General features: G+C 35.2%; 1 non-coding gene and 1 pseudogene across 1 annotated transcript; both read left to right on the top strand.

Annotated features, from left to right (window-relative positions):
• The window catches only part of LOC112313077 (translocon-associated protein subunit alpha-like), a 95,784-nt pseudogene extending 86,508 nt beyond the window's left edge, over positions 1–9,276 (top strand).
• A 7,178-nt stretch (positions 9,277–16,454) lies between these two features.
• LOC112313215 (U11 spliceosomal RNA) lies at positions 16,455–16,591 on the top strand. The gene has a single exon (XR_002975677.2). It is a non-coding gene; the product is annotated as a U11 spliceosomal RNA (small nuclear RNA).
• Positions 16,592–21,784: the final 5,193 nt, after the last annotated feature.

The following is a 21,784-nucleotide window of genomic DNA, read 5'->3' as shown; positions in this document are numbered from 1 at the left end:
TACTTATCATTCTGGCTGCTGGTATAATTTTTCATCATTGTTTAAAAATTTTTATTGAAATATCCTCTATAGTAGTTCCTGTAATCCCCTCTTCCCACTGTCCCCGCCCCCCGCCCCCCCCCCCCCCCTGCTCTGGCTATTCTTAGATTGTTCTTAACTTCAATGTCTCTGGTTATATTTTGTTAGGTTTTTTCTTCTATTGATTATGTTCCAGTTAAAGGTGAGATCATATGGTACACATGGACAAAACCAAGGGGGAGGGTGGAGGTGGGGGAGGGAGGTGGGTTCACCTGGGGTGGGGTGGAGGGATGGGGAGAAAAGGCATACATCTATAATTGAATAACAATAAAAAAATAAAATAAAATAAAAAATAAAATATAAAAAAATTAAAAAATTAAAAACAAACAAAAATATCCTTAGGTAATATTTTTTCGATGGTCTTGTTCTTGATATTTGTTGAGATGTATCAGCCTGTAACTCTGGATTTTTTTTGCCATCCCAATAATGTTTTACTTGAAAAAATAATTTATTTGATTATTGCTCCTGATATTTGTTCTTGTTTGGGCTTTCTTTTTGTGTCTCATCTATCTGTACCATTCTTTTTATTTTTTACTGTTTTCATCTGAGTCTTGGTTGAAGATCTTAGATTTCACTTCTATACATCAGTGTTCTAATGCACCTTATTTGTTATTTTTGAAACCTGTCTAGTTTCAATTAAACAATCATATTTTTTTCTCATACACTGTTTTCTGATTTCAGATTGTTCCTGTTTCACATTTCCTTTCTCCACATAAGTAGGTAACATATTCTAACAAATCTTAATGAGATCATAAATCAGAAAACTTCTAATAGTGTAATATTGCTATTTTTAATTCAGTTGTGTGGTTTTCATATAGTTTTGTTTTGTTTTTACACTACATCTACTTCATTGAATCAATTCCTCTAAGTATTCAGGAATGTCTCCTTGTTTTGACATAATGCATCTTTTTATAGAACTGGTAGTATTTTTTTCTCCTATACTCAGAAAGTTTCTGTTTGTTCTGGCTGCTTGAGTAGGAAGAAACCCTGCCATATTGGGTTTCTAAAATGTTCATTGAGACCACATCCTGTTTCTTTCCCTCACACAGATTGTGAAGGGATTTCTCTCAGCGTTTTCTCCAGTCAGATCCTGGCCGCATTGCTCCTTCGGGGAAACTGGCGGTGGGAGACGTCAGAAATCTGACCCCAATTCCCTCTTGTGTAACGATGGTGAGAAAGATGGGGCAGATGACTATTGCTAAATAACACCGGTTGAGTGCTTACCATGGACTAGGCACCAGGCTGAGCACTTGCCCTGTTATTTAAACCATAACCCCTTTCTGTTTTGTATATGAGAAAACCAATACATAAAGATCTTAATATATTCTCCTAAGACTACACAACTATTGAGTAGAGAGCCTGGACTGAACCAGTGTTCTTACTCAATTCACCATTTTCCCGTTTATTATTTAGTTAAAATCTTTTGAAGTTTAGAGCATGAGGTTATCATCCTTCCTCTTTTTTATTACCAATAAAATATTGCCTCCATTTTACATTCTGCTAGCCATTTCCATGGATCTTTCAGAATAGGAAAAGTAAAGGGCCAATTTTACAAAAAAAACAACTTTCCCAGAATGTGCAAAAGAATGGCAAAGTACCAGCTAATCTGACTTCTAAATCTGAGATCTCTGCCCTTTTGTAACAAGATAGAAACTTAAATTCCAGACATTCTCAAAGGCATAACTTCCAAATTGTTTAATAATTCCCTTCAAAATCTTGATAGGAGAACATTTAAGAAATCCAACTTAAAGACTGACTATGTAAAATCTTTATTTCAATGTCTTCAGAAACTTAGCTATGAAGCATTATTCCACAGGATTCACTGTCAGTAGGGGACACTAGTACCATTTTCAAAGGATTTGGGGTATTTGCCTATTTAAGGCCATGTAACCAGAATGGTTTCATTCCACCTCAGGACAATTGGATTACTGTAAAATTTACAAAACAGCCAATTATAAAATATTTGTTATTCAGCACACTGATATAAAGTGGCTTCATCAAAGTTTCTGGAGGAATTAATAAAAACTATTAGCAAAGTGGGACATAACACAAAATGGATGAGAAGTTGGGAGTGCAACATTACAGAAGGTAGTAAGCAATTTGAAAGGGCCTCATTTGAAAAGAGACTTGAGTCAGAATACTTGTTTTATATGACCATCAACACCTACCTGAGTGCTTGGCCCACAGGAAATGCTTAGTAAACACTTCCCCATGAAGTGATGAAGTAGCACTATAATCAGTATCCAGAGAAAGATAATTAAAACAGAATGTTGCATTGATTATTCAATTACCAGCTGGGAAAGATGCAAGTAGAGTGTCCCCAAAATCGTATGTCGGCATTTAAAGTCCCCATGACACATAGCGTTGCTGTTCAAGTAAAACTTAAGCACCCTTTTCACATATATTAAAATAATGCCCTTCAAAAATTAGATTTGAAAGTGTTTTGGAAACAAAAGTGGAAAACAAGTATAATGGATTATTATTATTCATAGATATATCCAAATTTGGGTATTTTAGTGTGAATATTTTTGGGTGTTTATTTTAAACTCTGAATTTTAACTTTTTTAAATTTAGCATTGTAATTACAACACTTTACTAATATAGCATTTCCACCCTTTTGTCCTACAAATGCATGCATATCCCATACAAGTCACATTTTGAGCAATCCATGTATTGGAAGCATTAATTATCCTGGAGCAGAAAGCAGCACTTTTTGATACCAGTCTAGTGGGGTTATTTCTTGTGAAATAAGAAGTATTTATTTTAAGAACACATTAGCCATTGTGCAGAGAAGGGGAACTTGCATGTGTGGGTGTCTGGGCATAGGTGTGTGTGTATTGGTGAGATAACGTATTTTCAGTTAATTATTTTTAAATACTTCTGTTTAGCCATAAAATGCCTTTTAATTCTTGTGCTAAATTCAATAATAGCCTCTCAAAAAAACTCTCTTTATTTTTGGCCTTTTCTCTAAGACTTTGGTGAAAATAAAATTAGTGAATACTCCTTAATTGCAATTCTTTGAACATGTATTTCTTGTTACAAAGTAATTTCATAAATATATTAATTCCAAAATTAACACATTCCTCTATCTCATGGGACCAAACACATATTATCATTGCCCCCCACACAGTGCCTTTTACCAGTGGAATGTCGCTGATGCATTGGCAGGGGGGGGTCAATAAAAACATGTTTATTTTTATGTTACTATTTTAAATAACCTTAATGTTTAGTATTAGGGAAAGGGTATTAGAGTGTGATGGCATGGTTTCAGTTCTCTGGCTGCCATCTAACAGGATGATCTTAGGGAAGTCATTCAAGTTCTCTGAATCTGAATTTCCCCTTCTCCGATCTGAGGATAACAATAATGCCTACCTCACACTTTCAGTGTAAAGATCAAATTAAATCATAAATAGAAGAAAACCAGAAAGAGTTGCCAGTGTTCATATAGATGTAACCTTACAAATTACTTTAAGAATTGTTAGAATTTTAACAAGTTATCTTACATTTGATATGACAAAGCACATGAATGAAACTGAATGGTACCATGGGCTGGATGGCCTCTTGTCCATCTCTGCCTCTTCTGTAACCAACAGTTTGTCTCCATTTGGCAATCTTCAGGTATTGAATGTCTTTTATATGCCAAGCAAAGTGGAGATGAAAGTAAGCAGTGTTGTCATCTCAGTACCGACAGTCTAGTGAAATAGGGATGTGTAAAAAGTTAATGTAAATAAATGCTAAAGTATTTTTATATGCAATATGTTAGACATTTTGGGCACGGTAGGATGGCATTTGACTTACGATTAAAGAATTTCCTTAAAAAAATGACAACGGTTGAATCACTCAGAATTAGTAAAGACTGGTAAGAGTCTTCTGGGAAGCAGGTATGGTAAGAACACAAGCATAGAAGTTCAGCCAAATATACAGTGGAAATGAAGCTAGAAGCAGTTCTTTATTATGTGAAAAGAGAGGAGAAACAGAGACTAGTCAAAAATAAGGCTGGAAAACAAGAGGGGTACTAAGTCTTGAGGGCCCTTTTGAGCTTACACTATGTCCTGTGCAAATGAACGCATAATCTACTGGGATTAGTGTTGGCTGGATCCCCAAGTTAGCTGCTGTGAAATACATAAAAATTGAAGAGCTTGGCCAGAGAAAATAAAGGATGGTACTATCATGAGTAAAAGTGTGGTCTCTGTTGGTCACGTGGGTTCAAATCCTAACTCCAACAATTTCTGGTTAGGAAATTTGAGAGGCAATTTATTTAACCCCTAGGAGCATTAGTTTAATTATTAAAAACTACATATAATAGTTAATATTATCTATTTCTGAATTGGCTCCATGAAGAGTAAATAAGCTAATATGTAAAAGTATTCCATAATAACACTCAGTAAATGTTATCATTATTGGTACTGTCTTTAAGCCAGGAGAGAGGAAGTTCGCTCAGTTAGGAGATGATCACAGTAGTTCAGTTAAGAGATAAAGTCCTAAGTTACTGAAAGAATGGAGGAAATGTTCGGTACTCGGAATCTAGCAAATAGTAGGGTTTCACTGTGTGTTGAATAATACGTAATAGAGTATTAGGTATGTGGTAATCATATAACTATAGTTATAAATATATAAAGTGTTTCTTTTTAATTGAAAAATATCTACACAATTGTCTCATAATTAAACAAAACAAAAAAGCAGCGATCAACTTTGATTTTTGTTTTTTCCACTGAATTGACTGGTTGTGCTGGCATTTGAGAGCTTAGCCTCCATTGTGTTTATTGCACTTAGCCTACAATGTAAAGGGTGCAGACAATAGAGGTGAAAAAGAATATTTAAACTTGTATACCTGAAACCAGTATCATTTCATTAACCAATGTCACCCCAACAAATTCAATAAAAAAGAATTTCCTTTATGTGGTAAACCTAAGATATACATTGAAGTAATAGAATTAGAGAAAACTTTGTGATTATTTGGTCAAATCTTTTCTTCTTAGTTCTGAATAACAAAGTAATTTACAGTAGGAAGCTGCTGTATATAAGGGAAAAGTTCCCCAAACACGCTAGCAGGGTATTTCCATCTGTAAATTTACTGTATTTTCAGTTGTGGGGCAGATGATTGCACTTTTTAAAACTACATTTATATAAATAATTCCCATAGTCTGGGTTCTCTTTGCTCTCACTTTTTCCATAAATCAATTTTTGAACAAATTGGCAACATGCATTCCTCATATAGTGAAGCGCACTGTACTTTATTTCTGAAAAAAAAACATTGTAAGCATTTGCCATATTAAGCACTCATAAGTAACAAACAGTCTGTCCATTGAGTTCCTTTATAATTGGATTGGAACAATGTCCCTCAAAGTGACATAAACTTTGTCACTATGTTTAATAAACTTTGTCTTTGTCTCTATCATATGTTGGCAATATTAGCTACTCAGCCGAGATTTGGCAAATGAATGATTGTGAAATAAAAGGGATAGCGATGAGCAATTAAAAAAAGGGGGAGAGTGATATTATAGAGGCAGAGGTGTAGAAGATAAGAAAGAGTTCCAAGTAAGGAGGTTGTAAAAAGTTTTACTAAAGAAATGGCATATTAACTGAGCTTTGATTGATGAGGAACTCAGCAGGGGAGCTATACGGAGAAAGAACATGCTGGAATAGCACAAGCAAAAACATCCAGGTGGGATTAAACATGTCATAACATTCAGATATCGGTAGTACAAAAGATAGGTGGAAGAAACATATGGAAGAGGAACATGGTGAGGTAGACAGAGACCCACTTGTGCTTGGTCTTTAAAAAAAGGCTGAAGGGCCTGGACATTTTTCTGTTGTCAAAGAAATGCCTTATTTTGAACAGCAGCAACAGCTCATATATTCTGTACTTTAAGATGACTTCCCTCAAAATAATATACTGATCCCCTATAGAAACCACGAGCAAAGCTCACAGTTTTGCAATGGAAATTTCTCTATTATACAACAAGCAAACACACACACTCATATACACACTCACACCACACACCTACATTACCAGATAAACTGGTTCCCAAGTTAATCAACTGAATAGCATAGACTAGAGCTTATAAATATGAAAGCCTAAACCAACATTGGCTAGAGGATAGACTTTCTCTCTGTACCATAAAGGCAATGCTCGACCTTTCAACTTTTCTTTTTCTTCTTACCACAGAGCAAAGGCTGTGGATGATGTTGTTGCAAGAAAAATGTTCCTATGGGTGTGTATGCACAATCTTTAATGACTTTTTGTAGTAATGTCATCATTAGCATTTTTATTCCATAAACTATATTAGAAGGCAAGTAAATTAAAGGTGATTAGTATAGAGATAGCCTTGTATTGTCTCCACATTTTTGTTTTAGTTTTTTAATGTAAACAAATTCTTATATAAGTGTTAGTAGTAAAATAAAATCTCTGCACTTCATAGCTGATTGGGAAACACCATTCGCTGTCCTTTGCCTGAGAGGCATTACCTTAAAGCACTAAAATGGAAAAAAATATATTTTTAGGGGAATCCCAACTTCTCTTTTTATTTGATTACTGAAAAAAGAATCCTATGTTCTAAAAGCACTAGACTACATTGTAAGAGTGATCCCTCTCATCAGAATGGAACTGAGTATCCCAGGTCACAGTAATAGGTTTCATTTTCAGGTTCCTTGTATGAACTCATGGATTCTTCTTCCTTCAAGTACAGTCATGTTGAACTGATACTCTTTGGTCTAAGTTGGTAGATATCAAAATTATCACAATTCAAATACCTAGAATAAGCATGATATTATCAATAATTTTGCGTCAACATTTTTCTGGTTTTCTGAAAATAGGAAGAATGATTTTTCCCCCCAAGGGAGGAGAAGACAAAAAAAGAGTGTGTTGGAGCCAAAAGCCTTATTTGCTGTGAAAATTGCAAATGTTTGCCTGGAGCAAATATGTGAAAATTTGCAATTTGTTGTAGGTGTGGAATTTTGCTATTTTTCACAGTGGAAGAACTGTTGTGAGTAGTTTGCTCCCCACCCCTAGATGTGTGATTCTTGGAGAAATTCTGAGATCAATGTATTTTGATGCCAAAGATGGCAAGGTGAACAATTACTCTCAATGATAACTAAAAATTCTGCTATGTAACTCAATGAAATGCTTTTTCTTCTTTCCAAAGTTGAATTGTAGCACTTATTAGAAGAAAGAGCAATCCTAATTGCGTATTAAACTTTCATCTAACACAAAAATTATATATTGTACTATAATACTTTTATGCAAGAGTATACTGTTATCTAAAATTAGAGAGGTAGAGCAGGTGGATTAAAAATTACTTAGCCCTGGCTGGTGTAGCTCAGTGGATTGAGCGCAGGCTGCAAACCAAAGGGTTGCCTGTTCATTCCCAATCGGGGCACAGGCCTGGGTTGAGGTGGGCCAGGTCCCCACTAGGGGGTGTGTGAGAGGCAACCACACATTGATATATCTCTCCCTCTCTTTCTCCTTCCCTTCCCCCTCTTTAAAAAGAATAAATAAAATCTTTTAAAAATAATTTTAAAAAGTATTTAAACTTTGGTGGCATAAATAATACACCTAAAATTCTGATGTCAATCTTGTGTATATAGAGTTAGATTCAGATATCATGTCAAATTGAATTAATTTATTAAACAAATATTTAACAATTCCAAAATTATGTAATAGTAAAAACTTATAGCTACATATAATATACATTTCACTTAAAATTGAAGGCATATATTCTTGGAAAAAGGAAATAAAGGAATACTATATTTCCTTCTATTCTTTGTTATACTATGACTTCCATTTTCCTTCTAATTTTTTCTAAGGAAAACTGTGAAACACTGCATTTGGATTTTCTCTTGCAGCCACTCCCTAGGTGATGCCTGCCCACATTAGCTTCATACCTCTCCTCCTTCACACATTAAATTTTCTGTCCCATTTCTCATGCCATCAGGTTCACTTTCCTTTTAAATTCTAAAATCATAATTTGCTTCTTTCATTAAGTAACGTGTGTTTTAACAGATTTCCCAGGACTCTCTTTTTCTTTGTAGGTAACATGTGCCTTTTAGAGTTCTTCCAAAAGAAATGTAGGACACGATGATGACAGAGACATTTGATGACAGAAAAAGTTTAGAAAAGAGAAATGAACACTTGGAAAATTTAATTGTAAGGCCCAGAGATAGAACCAGAAAACTAAGGCTCAGTAGCAGCAACTCAAGATCTTCAAGAAGATGAAGAAACAGTGGAAGATTCAATAACTGAAGATAAATATGATTAAACAGAGGTGGAGAAAGCTGAACCCACAAATATGGCAGAAGATAAAGAGAAAGAAGATGTACCTGGTGAGCTTGAGTCCTCACCAAGTGAAGATACAATTGTTTCTTGTGAACAGAGATTTTCCAGCAAATTACACTATGAAATTCTTGGTAGGCTTTCACAAACAAGGATACAGAAGATTTTGTTGTTGAGTTTCTAGATGCTTCATTTTGTTATCCTCAGGACTGCCAATTTAACACTCAGAATTTCACAGCTCTTCCTCTGAACACTGGAGTGCCACCTCAGACACAGGCAATTTTGACTATGCCTTCATTCCTGCAGAGCACATGGGTGGACAACACTCTGGTCTAGTCATTGATGTGAACTACAAAGCTTTGAACAGCAATGTATTTCAAGAAGCAATCTTCAAACAAACAGTTACAATTATTGAAACAAAAGATGGGCCCTGACTAGTGTGGCTCAGTTGGTTGGGCATGGTTCTGCAAAGTGAAAGATTGCCAGTTCAATTCCCAATCAGGGCATGTGGCTGGGTTGGAGATTCAGTCTTCGGCCCAAGTATGTGCTACCAATTGATGTTTCTCTCTCACACCAATGTTTCTCTCCCTCTCTTTGTCCTTCTCCCCTCCCCGTCTCTAAAAATAATAAAAAGCATAAACAAAATCCTAAAACAAGAAAGAGAGAATGGGTTAGATCTAGAAAATATCTTTTTGTATATGTTCTTTGCATGTCTTCGGCACTTGGTTGCTGTTGGCCTTCATCAACTCTTAGAATCTAGAAAGTTCTGGAAACCCATAGAGAAAGTAGAGATGAGTACATCAAGTCAGAATGATGTTGACATGAGTTGGACTCCTCATGAAACCTTTAATCAAATCAATAAAGCCTCAGGAAGAACATAGCTCAGGAAACAGGCACAGGAGAGATCAGTGGGGTCTGATGAGTAAATGTTGTTTTGTGCAACAATTCAGTCTTAACCTGCCCTGTTTCTTGGCCTGATGGGAATTAGTGCAGAGAGGAGCCATATTGCCACAGAAGGCGGCTACTCACTTATATGTGGACTGAGCAATCAGTCTGTAGTGATAATATTGTTGAAAGTGCACTGCATTCATTTTCTAAAGCAACAAATTTGTTTTTTTAAACCATTAAAATCTATGTGTGTGCATGTATAGAAAAAGAAATGTAGGACATTATATTTCTCTGTGTTAATGGAATTCTCTAATACGCAGATAGCAAGACTAAATGGTTTGTTTTACAGTTTCCTGATTAATCTACTAAAAGTCTATTTTAATTAACAATATACTGTGTATATCAGATTCTGAAAGGCCAGCCTACCATTTGAATTAATGTATAGATCGCCTTTCACTCAAGCATGAAAATCACTAGAAACAGAAAAACTCTGCAGACTATTTCAGCATCTCCCAATCTCCCTTGGAATGCTACATGAAGTTGTTTTTGGTTTGCTCAGGTTTTAGTAACTTTTAGTATTTTGAAAGCTTTTCTTAATATTGCATAACTTTAACACAGGTAGCATTTTCTTAGGAATTTCTAAAACCTGGAATAGGTATTTATTTTTCCTCAGGACTAAAGAGAAAACCCACCATAAAAATGATTCTCAGGATATGGGCAAGGGTAAAAATGCTGGAGAGCTGGACAAGGGGAATTTTCTCTTTAGATCTATGTAACAGTTTCCATCCCTTTAAAATAGCAGTATGATTAATTGAAAATAACTTCAGTCAAAATGAATTTTACAAGGTCATCTATAAAACTAAACATCAGATATAAAGTAAGTTAATGTAAATAAAAACAATTTAAAATTATCATATACCAGAAATAGTTTTCCCTTTAAAAACAAGCACCATCAAAACTGCAAGGTTTATTGCTCTATTTTTCACTGTGGAGATGCTTTTTAAAGTTTAATCCTTTAGTAAATTCATTTCTAGATCACCGTTCCAACGAAGCTTCTACTCGCCAATAAGCACGGACGAATGACTCCTTTTTATGTCCAGACCAGATTCTACCCCTTTTTCTTATCTGCCCAATTAGCTTTATAGGCCTTGGCTATCACCAGCCTAACTACCTTGGAGCTCCTAGATGAAAGTTCCTTGTCTTGGCTGTCCTATTCATCAGGAATCTAGTGAAACTTAGGTTTGAATAGTTTCCTATGAAACACCTCCCACTCAACTGATTTGTGGTCCCTAATGAACCATAAGCTGATGGACAATTATTCATTTGGCTGAGGCTCGTGGAACCTTTAAAGGGTACTCGGGATCTCACAAGCCTGCTTATGTGACTTCCATTTAAGTTTAGATACAAGATTTTTGACACGAGCAAGAAATATAACAAGACTTTAACTGAAATCACCATGAAAGAACAACTTTGACTTAGAATCTAAGTTCCCTGTGATTGGTGTGCAGACAAACCAAAAAAATAATAAGGGCAACAATTTTCTGCATTTAGAAAATCACACTGAGTTACATTAAAAGGAAACTTTGCCGTTTTAAAACATCACCACAGTGTGCATTATAACTAGCAAGGGACTGTGTATTTTAAGACTGCAATCACGATGATTTTACTGCAAGAGACTCATATTATACTTTATTTAAAATCCAAATATGCAGAAATAAAAGGTGACAATGAAAATTTCCTCCTTGAAACATAACAAGAATATAATAGCTTGCTAAATTTTGTGATTTAAAAAATGCCATTGAGGCTTACTAATTGAGGCACAATTTCTCTCAAGCACCTCTTGAATAACTGCACAATTCATTATCAGGTAACTAGATAATCAGAAATATTCCTAAGACAGGAGAATGTATGTTTAGTAATTGAAGACATGACTTGAAAAATTTATTGCCTAGGGTTACTTTTAGTATTATCTGATTCAGCATCCTTCTTTAGAGTATGAAGCACAAAGATGAACACAGAGCAAAATAAGAGGCAGTATCTCTTAAATATTAAGTGGACTCCCTCCAAAGCATCCCCTCCCATCCCAGGCAGGCCACTGACATCATTTCTGCTCTCAGCTACATACTAAAGTTTGACACAGGTGCTTGGTCTCATCAGCTGAGGATCAGGAAGGTTTTATTTTTGTGGTTGTTTTCTTTTCTGCATTTCGGGGGATGAGAACACTACAATTTTTTTCAGGCTATGTGGCCAGGTCACTATTGTGAATTTAGTCCAGTTGCCTGTGAATTTGCTTACTACAATAATGTTTCTTTTTCTTTGAAAAATATAAAGCTTATTTGACTGAGCTATCCCTCCCGCCCACATGCCACAACAATTAAATGCCAACAGTAAGACTGTGTGTCGCAAAGAACATCAGTGTTATTGAGGATGAAGGAGAACAAAAGGAAGAAGAAAGTGAGACAATGAAAGGGGCCTATAGTTTTTTTTTTCAAATTCTTATTCAAATATTTATTTATTATTACTTATTTATGCTGCAGAGTTTAACCTGTGGAATAAAATTGACCTTTGCAGAGACGTATGGTATAGTATAGATATTCTGCTCTGGGATGATTCACACAATGAAGCCGCATAACTGGTGAAGGGGAGATTTCAGGGGGTGGTGAAGAGATCTAGGCTTTCTCTAGAATCTCAATGACTACCCGTTCTGCCCACGCCATATTTGAATTACTAACACGTAGAATGGGCTGCTTCGGTGAACAATTATAATGTATACAATTATAATATATTTTACCAACACATGGAATTTACTGAATTTTTTAACACTGCAATTTACTTCCAATAGGAGATTATGCTATTTTTCTCAGATGCTAAATATTGCTTCTAAGTTTGGAATTTCAGTTCAGGACTGGGAAATATCCTACTGGAATTCTCTCAATATCCCATATCTCAAAACTTTTTGACAACAATTGATATGATCAAAGGATAATACTGATGTTAATGATGATTAAAATATGTCTATTTTTGTGGCAACTTGTGTGAGGTATTTTTTTGGTCACTATTTCTTAGTGAATAGAAAACCTTGGGGTCCTGTAGGACCTGTATGGTTTCGTAAGGGTCAGCGCTATGCACAGTAATCATGTCTTCAGAAGACCCTGAATCTTCAAAAATGATTCAACTTGGTAATATCTTGATTATCTGTTGTTATATGTCTGACAATATTTAATGGAACCATAAGAAACTGCCACTTTTGCAGATAAAAAAATGGTTAATATTGGCAATTTCGTATAAAGCAACTTACTTCTGGATGGTGCAGTTTCCTTTTAAGAGGGAAGGACTGGATAATGAGCAAAATGGAATTTGGCTGATAATTGTATTTTTTTGTTGGTATAGTAACTTCTTATGCTATGGTTATCCAGGATTTTTCAGTTTTGTTAAGGATGATTCTTTTATTGTCTTTTAACTCATATATAAATCTTATGGAAACAACTCATAAAAATGTAAAACAAAAAAACTTACAAAAATTATTTTTTGGGCTCTTCTTATAATAACAAATTTGTGATATCAGTAAGTTTGGGAACAACTTTAAAATATTTCAGCCATTAGGGAAGCATAAAGAAATTAAGTTTGGTTTTAAAATATGTATTACAGTGATTTAGATCCTTTCATTTTATGTGAAAACACATTGTTTTCCTTTAATAGCACTTTGGTACTTTCTCACAGTATTATATGAAGGAGATGTTGCACTTGGAAACTGAAAAACATTTAATATGCAAGTAGAAAAAATATCTTAAAATAGAGCAATGAATGTGAATCTTCAGAAGCAGGCTACTTAATGTGATGTAAATGATTTGGGGTTTCAGGGTTAAATCAAGTCAACATGTCCAGAAAATCAACCAGTCAAAACAAAAATGAACTAAGTTCCTACATGACATTATATCCATTCAGCAAATAATTTGGCCACTCAATTAAAATGCAATCTCTATTTTTATATTCAAATATTATTTTGAATTATTCACTTTTGAGACACATTTACTATTAAAAAGAATTTGCTTTAAGACATTCTTTTTTATGACCGCTCCCCAAATTCTTGATATAGTACAATACATTGGGGTCCCATTCTTTATCCAACTCATGTTCTGGAGTTAATATATCTAAATATCAAGTAATCAAGAGTGTGGATGCAGCTTTGAGCATGGTCTGGTCTGCTGACTAACTACCAATGGGAAATGCCAAACAAGCTACACTGGTCCAGAACCTGTCCTGAAGGGGTGAGAGAAGCACCTGCAGCTCACGTGTCCCTCTAATCCCGTTCCGAGGAAGAAGACCCAGGGAAGAATTGCAAACATGGAAAGGGCAAAAGATAAATTCCAGGGAGCTCCTATTACTAGCTTTGCTCCTTTCCCTTTGATATCAGCCTGTCTGCCCCCAATGGAAACAAATTGGCACCTGAACACTTTTGTGCGCCACCAAGAATGAAATTACAGTCTCAAGAGAGAAGATGAAATGTCAAGTATATAGCGTGCAAATTGCCCTTTGCTTCCATTGTATCTTTTAATAATAACAACAACAATGTTTTGAGGCATGTTAGTATCCCCAGCATCAGAGAGGGATGTTGAAGCCCAGGGAGATGATTTATGCCACTTAAGGTCTTCACAGAGGTTTTGTGGAGAGGCTAGGCCTGCAGCTTAAACCCTGTGACTCCGCGTGTATTTTTTCCCCTGTGCTACCCTAATGTCCCTCTCATGGGTCCATTTACACTTAGAAATTAAAATGTTGATAAAGTTTTAAGTAATAATTACTAAAATTATCTGGGAACTTAAAAAAATAATAAAGATGTCTGAATTCCAATGTTAGATATTTAAGAAAGTCTAGTTTGTGAGGTGTCTGGCTTTGTTTATTTCAAGTTTTGTTTTTAAGTTTTCTCTAAGTAATGCTGTTTTTTAGCCAGACTTGAAAATGTCTATAAAGTATTGAGACATCTTTAAAATATATGGAAGAATATTTACATTTTTAAATGTGAAAATAAAATTGATTTTGGTTGTCACAGGGATGCCAAATAACACATTTATTGAACAGAAAAAAAAGTGGTATCAAACCTTTACCGATAGAAAGCAAGTCTGGTGGGTCTGAAGGAATTTTTTTAAGCAAAGCATTTTTATTCATAATTTTTGCATTATATAGGTGTCTTGAGCAGGTATTTTGAGGGGGGGGCTTTCTGGCACCTCTGAAATTATGAAAAGACATACTTCTTACTCTGCTCTCTAAAAGAAATGTATTTTTGCTTTCACATTGCATGTCTGGATCCTGATCAAATCTTAAGTTTGAAAAAATAAGTCAGTAAGTTGCTTATAATCTCTGGAAGAACACAGCCTACAAGAAAAACAAAGCTGTTTCAAACGTTAGCTTCATCTCCTCTGTTAGCTGCATGAACTAGGGAAGATATTTAGCCTCTCTGGATCTTAGTTTTCGCCACTAACTGCAGATATGCACATGTATTTCATGGAGTTGTCCGGAGAATAAAGCAAGCTGTTGTACAGTGCTCGGCCTAGGAAGGGCACAAGACTGTAACTAGCATCCATTTCAAAGGGATGTCGTCTTTAAGCAGCAACCTTTTAAACCAAAGCACCTTCCATTTGTCAGTGTTTCCCATCTTATGTTATAGTTTTCTCCAAAGATGCTGTAAAAAATAAGACTCTGTGAAAAATAGGACTCTGTGAACAATTCGTTTGGCAAATCCTGAAGAAACGGTCATTTAGAGATTAATAATAATAGATAAAATTCTTGAGAAGTTTTTCATTAAAAAAAGACTTTAACTTTATTTAACCCATCATTTCTGTAAACATATGTAACTACGGATTCCTTATCCTCATGGGACACCTATTAATATTCTGTAAATAGTATCCCTTTGAGAAAAGATTCTCCTTTTATTACTAAAGTTTTAACAATACATACAATTATGCTTTTAGACAAATTGAAATAAGGTAACATGAAACTTCAGGGTGTGAAATTGAATTACCTGGAGGTAGTATTTATACCCACATTGTGATGAAATAGTGGAATAAAAAACCTCTTTATAATACAGATCACATGTCCAACTAGGGTAAAGACACTTCTTCCCTGATTCCATGTAGGTATGAATGTGTGCATGTACATGAGTGTGTGTTTATATGTGTACGTGAGCTTGTCTGTGTATGTGTAGAAGTAGGAATGTCTTTATATAAGTACTATATCAAGTTGTGAATGATATATGAAATGTAATTTACTGTTCAGGAAAAAGGTATTATAATTATTGCTATGTTGTTTTGTACTTTATACCATATGATAAATATACATGTAGTAAATCTTAAAAAGCTTACTAATTTAAACATCAAATCTGAGTGCAAATTTAAAATGACAGATGGTTACTCGACTTAATGTGGTGATCACTTTTCTAAGTATATTAATGTTGTCTATGCTGTACTCTTAATACTAATATAATAGTGTGTGTTAGCAATATTTTTTTTAAATAAGGTATTTTAAGTTCTACTTTTTTAAATTCAATTTTCCCACATTCTCTTGCTCCTCAGACTTTACCTCCACCGACTGGGTTTTTTTCAGATAACCAGTTTATTTAGCAAAAACCAAAGAACTAAAAATTATGTTGTACACAAAGCAATATTTAGGTTCTTTCAACATTTGAGGCAAAACAAGAGGTTTGATTTCCTCCAAGACCAACTTAGGGTCACTGCTGGTTTGTTTTTCTTTACATGGGCACTCCAGCCTTCCTTAACATCCAATTTGCTTTCAATCAGTTGGTATTTAAACTACAGAAGGAGTCTAGCCAAAATAAGCCATCCTTCTGCCAGGTCCAAAGTCTCCTTTCCTCCTACTCTCTCTGGGTTTCCTCTTATAACTTTACCCTTCACTTAGTTCCATGGAACTTGCCTGGGCCCTCTGAGGGACATTTAACTTTCAGGAGTTATATCTCTTTCTAAACAAAGTGGTAGAATCACTGTTCCCAAAGAAGGCATTGTTGGCAGAAAAACAGAAAAAATGGACACAAGAAAGAACAAGCCTTATCTTACTCTGTCCTTGTTCATAATGATTCTGAAAGCCTGGGTTGTTAGGAAAGGAAAAATCCCTTGCCTATTTCCATTTCTATTAAAACAAACAAACAAACAAACAAATGGTGTGTGTACTTTTAAAAGTGTGAATGCATATAAAATAGAGAAGGTAAAAAAAGGGCTTCTGTCATGAGAGGCACACCACGTAGGGCAGCTTGATCGCCCTACGTGGGGAATCGACACCAAGAGATTTCGGAAGCATAATTTTTTGGTACCTCAGCAGCTAGTGATGGTTGGTCCTGGAGCCTGCAAAAAAATAGAGAAGGTCAAGTTCACAATAAAAAAAAAGGAAGAAAAGAAAAGAGAAGACATTTGGCGTGGTAGCACTGCCTAAAGCTGTAGAAAGTGTGTCTACCATGTAAGGAGAAGTGCTTTCTGCTCTGTCTCTCATTTTAGTTTCTAAGCAACATGTCCTGATTTACCCACATTCCAACTCCTCTCTAAAAGTCAAGTCCCGCACTGTCTCTTTTCTGAACACAAACTTTAATGAAAAGTAATGGTACACACACCATTTATTAAATAACATTGAAGACACTTTCACTTAAATTTGCACACATAACTGAAAATACATTGGTATTCCTTACTGATTTCTCCCCTCCGGGATCTCTTTCATTTACCTCTAACCCAACTCAGCCATGGCAATCATGAGCTACAGCCTGTAGGAGTGAGAAATTTCCCCTAAAGATGCATCCAAATATGATTTTTTTCTCATATCAAGAGCCCTTTAAAATTCTTTTTTTAAAATAACACTTTGAAAAAAATAACATCTGTTTAAATCCTTTTATCATGATTTAAACACATTTTCAGTTATCACATTTTTTCTTTTTTTTTCCTTTTTTTAAAAAAGTTCTTTTTATACCTGTTACCATGGACACAATGTTGCTTGCCTCAGAGTCTAATTAAAATGGTTATTTGCTCTGGCAAAGAATTAAAGAATAATCACGTGTTTGGGGGAGTGGTTTCAAAACCTGAGGTTACTATTATTTAGGGCCTCTTGATAGAAATACTTCTCTTCTATAAAAATCCTCTTTTCATTTTACAAGGAGTTTTTTTGTTTGTTTGTTTGTTTGACAAATAAATCTCTACAAAGATCCAACATATACTGTTTAAAAGCTATAGGCCAAGTTTTAATTTTATGCACCTCTACATTTCTGGTCTTTGCTCAGTTTCCACGATTATAAAAGCAACGATCTGGTATCTGTGGATATGAGTCGGGGGCGGGGGGGCGGGCGGGGGGCGGTGGTGGAAATAAAAACTCCTCTTCCTAACTTACTGAAAATACAACATTTGGTCCAAAGTAGAATGAAAAATAAAAGAAAAATATATATAAAGAAATTTCTTAACTTTTAATCCATCTTCCAATAAAACCACCTCCATCTGTTTTTTTTTTTAATTTATTGAGGTGACATTGGTTTCCATCTGTTTTTATATAGTTGATTCTCTCATTTTGAACCATATGTCTTTGTTGTAGTTGTTTAGAGAAAAAAATAAAATAATTTTAAATGGTCAAAACCTTTGTTTAAATTTAATTGTGATAATGGGTTTAACACATCATCCAGTAAGCAAAGTTATTTTAAAACTAAATCTTAGTTATTTAAAGCTAATTTTTAGTTGTTTAGTTATTTCAGTTATTTAAAACTAAATAAGTCAGATACAATGTATTTTGCTTCTGTAGCCATGCTCCTAAGAGCGCATCATTGACAATGTTGACTACCAGGGTACTTAGAATAGATGGCAGTAATGCAGAAAGTTACCATGGCTTTCCAGCAAAGATATAAATTCAGCCTTTAAAATGTTCAGAGCTGGAGAGTCTTTACTATTTTCATTTATTTTCCACAGCCTACTCACTTTTGCAACTTTTATCTTGTACCATCTTAGTGTTGTCCTAATGTATTATTATAGAAAGTTGAAAAGTATTCAGAAGATTATTTAATAGGAGCTTCCATCTCTTGAAATCTATAAGATGTGTTGACTATTCTATATTGTTTTGTTGTTAAATAAAGTGCCCGGAAATAGGAGATTCTATTGAACAGCAATGTAGTAACAAGGAGTGGCAAATCAGTGTAGGGGTAGTGAGAGGTTGACCAGACAGTGTGACAGGAAGTCAGAATTCAAGGGCAATCACTGGCGCTAATAAATTTAAGGGTACTTTGACGGACTATTATCTGATACAAATGTGGGCCCATATTCTCTAAGTTTTCTTTCACTTCCAATATTTTGTGATAGTTGATATTTTACCAATATCTAAATCCTATCTCTCACCCTCACCTCTACCCTCCCCCTTGATTTTGTCCTTGTGTCCTTTATAGTAGCTCCTATAGACCTCTCTCTCCACTATCCCCTCCCCACTCCCCTGTGGCTATTGTTACAATGTTCTTAACTTCAATGTCTCTGGTTATATTTTGTTTGCTTTTTTCTTTTGTTAATTATGTACCAGTTAAAGGTGAAATCATATGGTATTTGTCCCTCACCGCCTGGCTTATTTCACTTAGCGTAATGCTCTCCAGTTCCATCCATACCATTGCAAAGGGTATAAGCTCCTTCTTTCTCTCTGCTGGTGGGACTGGCTGGTGTGGGGTGGAGGGAAGGGGAGAAAATGCAGACAAGTGTAACTGAATAAAAATAAATTATTTTTTTTTAAAAATTAGAACTTTGGCCCACTCACACTAGAGAGTGAGAATGCATTAAATCACCAATTGTTTTATATCCTAATCTAAATTAAAGCTACTGGGGGCAAATCCCCATCGTTTTATATCTTAATCTACATTAAAGTTACTAAGGGACTAATTTTGCTGTTATTAAGGAATTCAATTAGAATTCTGTTGTGATTATCTTGATTATCATCATCTATCATGTGAGTTAATATCAATAAACAAGGAATAGAAAAAAAATTAAATAAATAAATAAATCCTATCTCTCAAATTGCTGATGACTTAGCAATTGATGACTTAGATTGGTGATTAAGCATCATATTTCCCTGAACCATAATCTTACTCATAGATTTAGGGAATTAGTTATTGAGACTCCAGAAGGGAGTTTTCTGGTTGACAAAACAGAATCTCAATGAATTTTAAGAATAACTGTAATATTTCTCAAAACTTGTGGTTTGGGGTTTTAACTGCAAATCTCTGAATGTCTAATTCCTTTGTCATTAAGGTAACTTAGAATATGTTAAAACTTTTTGGAACTGAGACCTAGCTGTTGGGGGTTGCTCTGTGTGGTTTCAGAGACTGTAGCCCCACAACAACAAGCCCTGAAAGGGGCTAGTAAGTCTCCCTGGAAAACCAGGTAAAAATGCAGGTGGCAAGTATGACCTGACTCTAACACCGAGGGTTCCCATGGGAATCAGGCCTGAAAAGTACATTTTATCCTTTGCAGCTTTCTCTGCCTAGCATAGCCCTGTTGATATAAACTGGATGTTTATGTTCAAGGCATAAGTAGTAAACTCCTTGTCTCATGAAACACATCTTAAAGACCCTCTGGCATCAGCATGTCTCACAGACCCTAACCTATGGCAAATCTCTGTGTTCCTTTGATTGTTATCTATAGATAACACCTGTTTTTGTATGACTATAGCCCTTTGACATTGATTGATGAGCTACGCATGTATGCTCTGTACCATTCCCAATACAAGCCACTTGGGAGAAGGGTTTGGGGCATTCCCCACTAGAGGAAATAGCCAACCCCTTTCCTGCCAGAACAAGATTGTGTCCAGGGTGATTTAGTTCTCAGCCACAGTGGCCAGGAGAGCTCCACAGGATGAAGTTCCTCCCATACCTGGCCTTGAGAAAAAATATACACATAAATGCTTAAAAAGCACTTGATAGTCTATGATTGTCAGTTATATTCTATAAAAATTTAGTTGCTAGATATTTGGTTAACTTTAAAAAAAGATTTTATTTACTTATTTTTAGAGAGAAAGGAAGGGAGGGAGAAAGAGAGGGAGAGAAACATCAATGTGAGAGAGAAACATTGAACTGTTGCCTCTCATATGTGTGGGCCTGCAACCCACACATACACTCTGACCAGGCATCGAAGTGGCGGATTTTCACTTTGTGAGATGACATCCAACCAACTGAGCCACGCTGGTCAGGGCAATATTCGGTTAACTTTAAGCGAACACCTTTGTATTCCGCACCAAACCTAGTGACTCTTCATTAAAACAAAGTGCCTGCTTTTTTTTTTTTTTAATTTTCAATAACATTGTTTTATTTATTTTTATTTTTTATATTTTTTCACATTTTTTATGGTTGTTCAAGTACACTTGTCTCCATTTCCACCCCCACAACTCCCCCCCAACCCAGCCATCCCCACTTAGCCCCCTTGATCCTACTTCCCTTTAGCTTTGTCCATGTGTCCTTTATACACCCCTTCCCCCTTTTTACATTCAATATTATTTTGTATTAGTTTCAGGTACATAGCATAGTGGTTAGACAATCATATACTTTAGAAGTGGTCACCCCAATATTCTCAGTACTCACCTGACACTATACATAGTTACTACAATATTATTGACGATATTCCCTGTGCTCTACTCTACATCCCCATGACTATTCTGTAACTACCAATCTGTACACCACAACCCCTTTTTCACCCAGTCTGCCAATCCTGTTTCTCCTCCAGCAACCATCAGTCTAAAATATGCTTATATTTTTAGACAGATCCTTAATGCTGCTGACATCAAAAAACTTGCTAATTTATTGTGTTTTCCTAAAGCAGTCAAAATCATAGTTTTTGCATTGAGCCTATAGAAAGAAAAGGAAAACCAAATAAAATTTTCTTTGCCTCTCTCATTTAATCCCTAAATTGTTTCTCCTTTGACCATTCGGCTAACAATTTCATCAAACAATATGTCAATGTCTGAATGAATAATTGCTGGTCTCTCCCACCACATACTTTAGAACCCACAGAAGCAAGAAAGATTTTTTGTAAGGATGCCAAATGATGCTGGTTTGCTTGATCAAGAGACCAAAAATAGTCAACTATTTCCAGAAAATCAAGTTTGACCTTAATTCTGGCACTGTGAGAATCAATGTTAAAATATGAACAAAAACTCAATTCACATGTATCTAAATTTTTCATGCTGTGCAAAGACATTAAGAGTAAGAAACAGTAGCACATAGTCTATATTGTCTTGGTTATGTTAAATATATGTGATGTTCTGCCTTTTGAAATGTTGAAATTAGATCAATTCAAATTTTTGAAAGTTAAAAATCTTTCCAAAGCAAAGGTGCTGTAATTCACATACTGATATGCTCAATCTAAATAGCATTCATTCACTGAAGGAATATTTAGTAAGATCTTTCTGTGTGCTGGGCACTCTTTTTGGTGGTTTAAACGCAATGAGGGACAAAAGAGACGAGGATTATCCTCTCATTGAGTTTGTATTCTTCTGACAGACACAGGTGATGAAGAAATAAATGAGTAATTTCAAAAACAATAC

The sequence above is a fragment of the Desmodus rotundus genome, chromosome 2 (genome assembly GCF_022682495.2).
Source record: "Desmodus rotundus isolate HL8 chromosome 2, HLdesRot8A.1, whole genome shotgun sequence".
NCBI lineage: Eukaryota > Metazoa > Chordata > Mammalia > Chiroptera > Phyllostomidae > Desmodus > Desmodus rotundus.
This window is presented reverse-complemented; position numbering and strand designations above follow the sequence as displayed.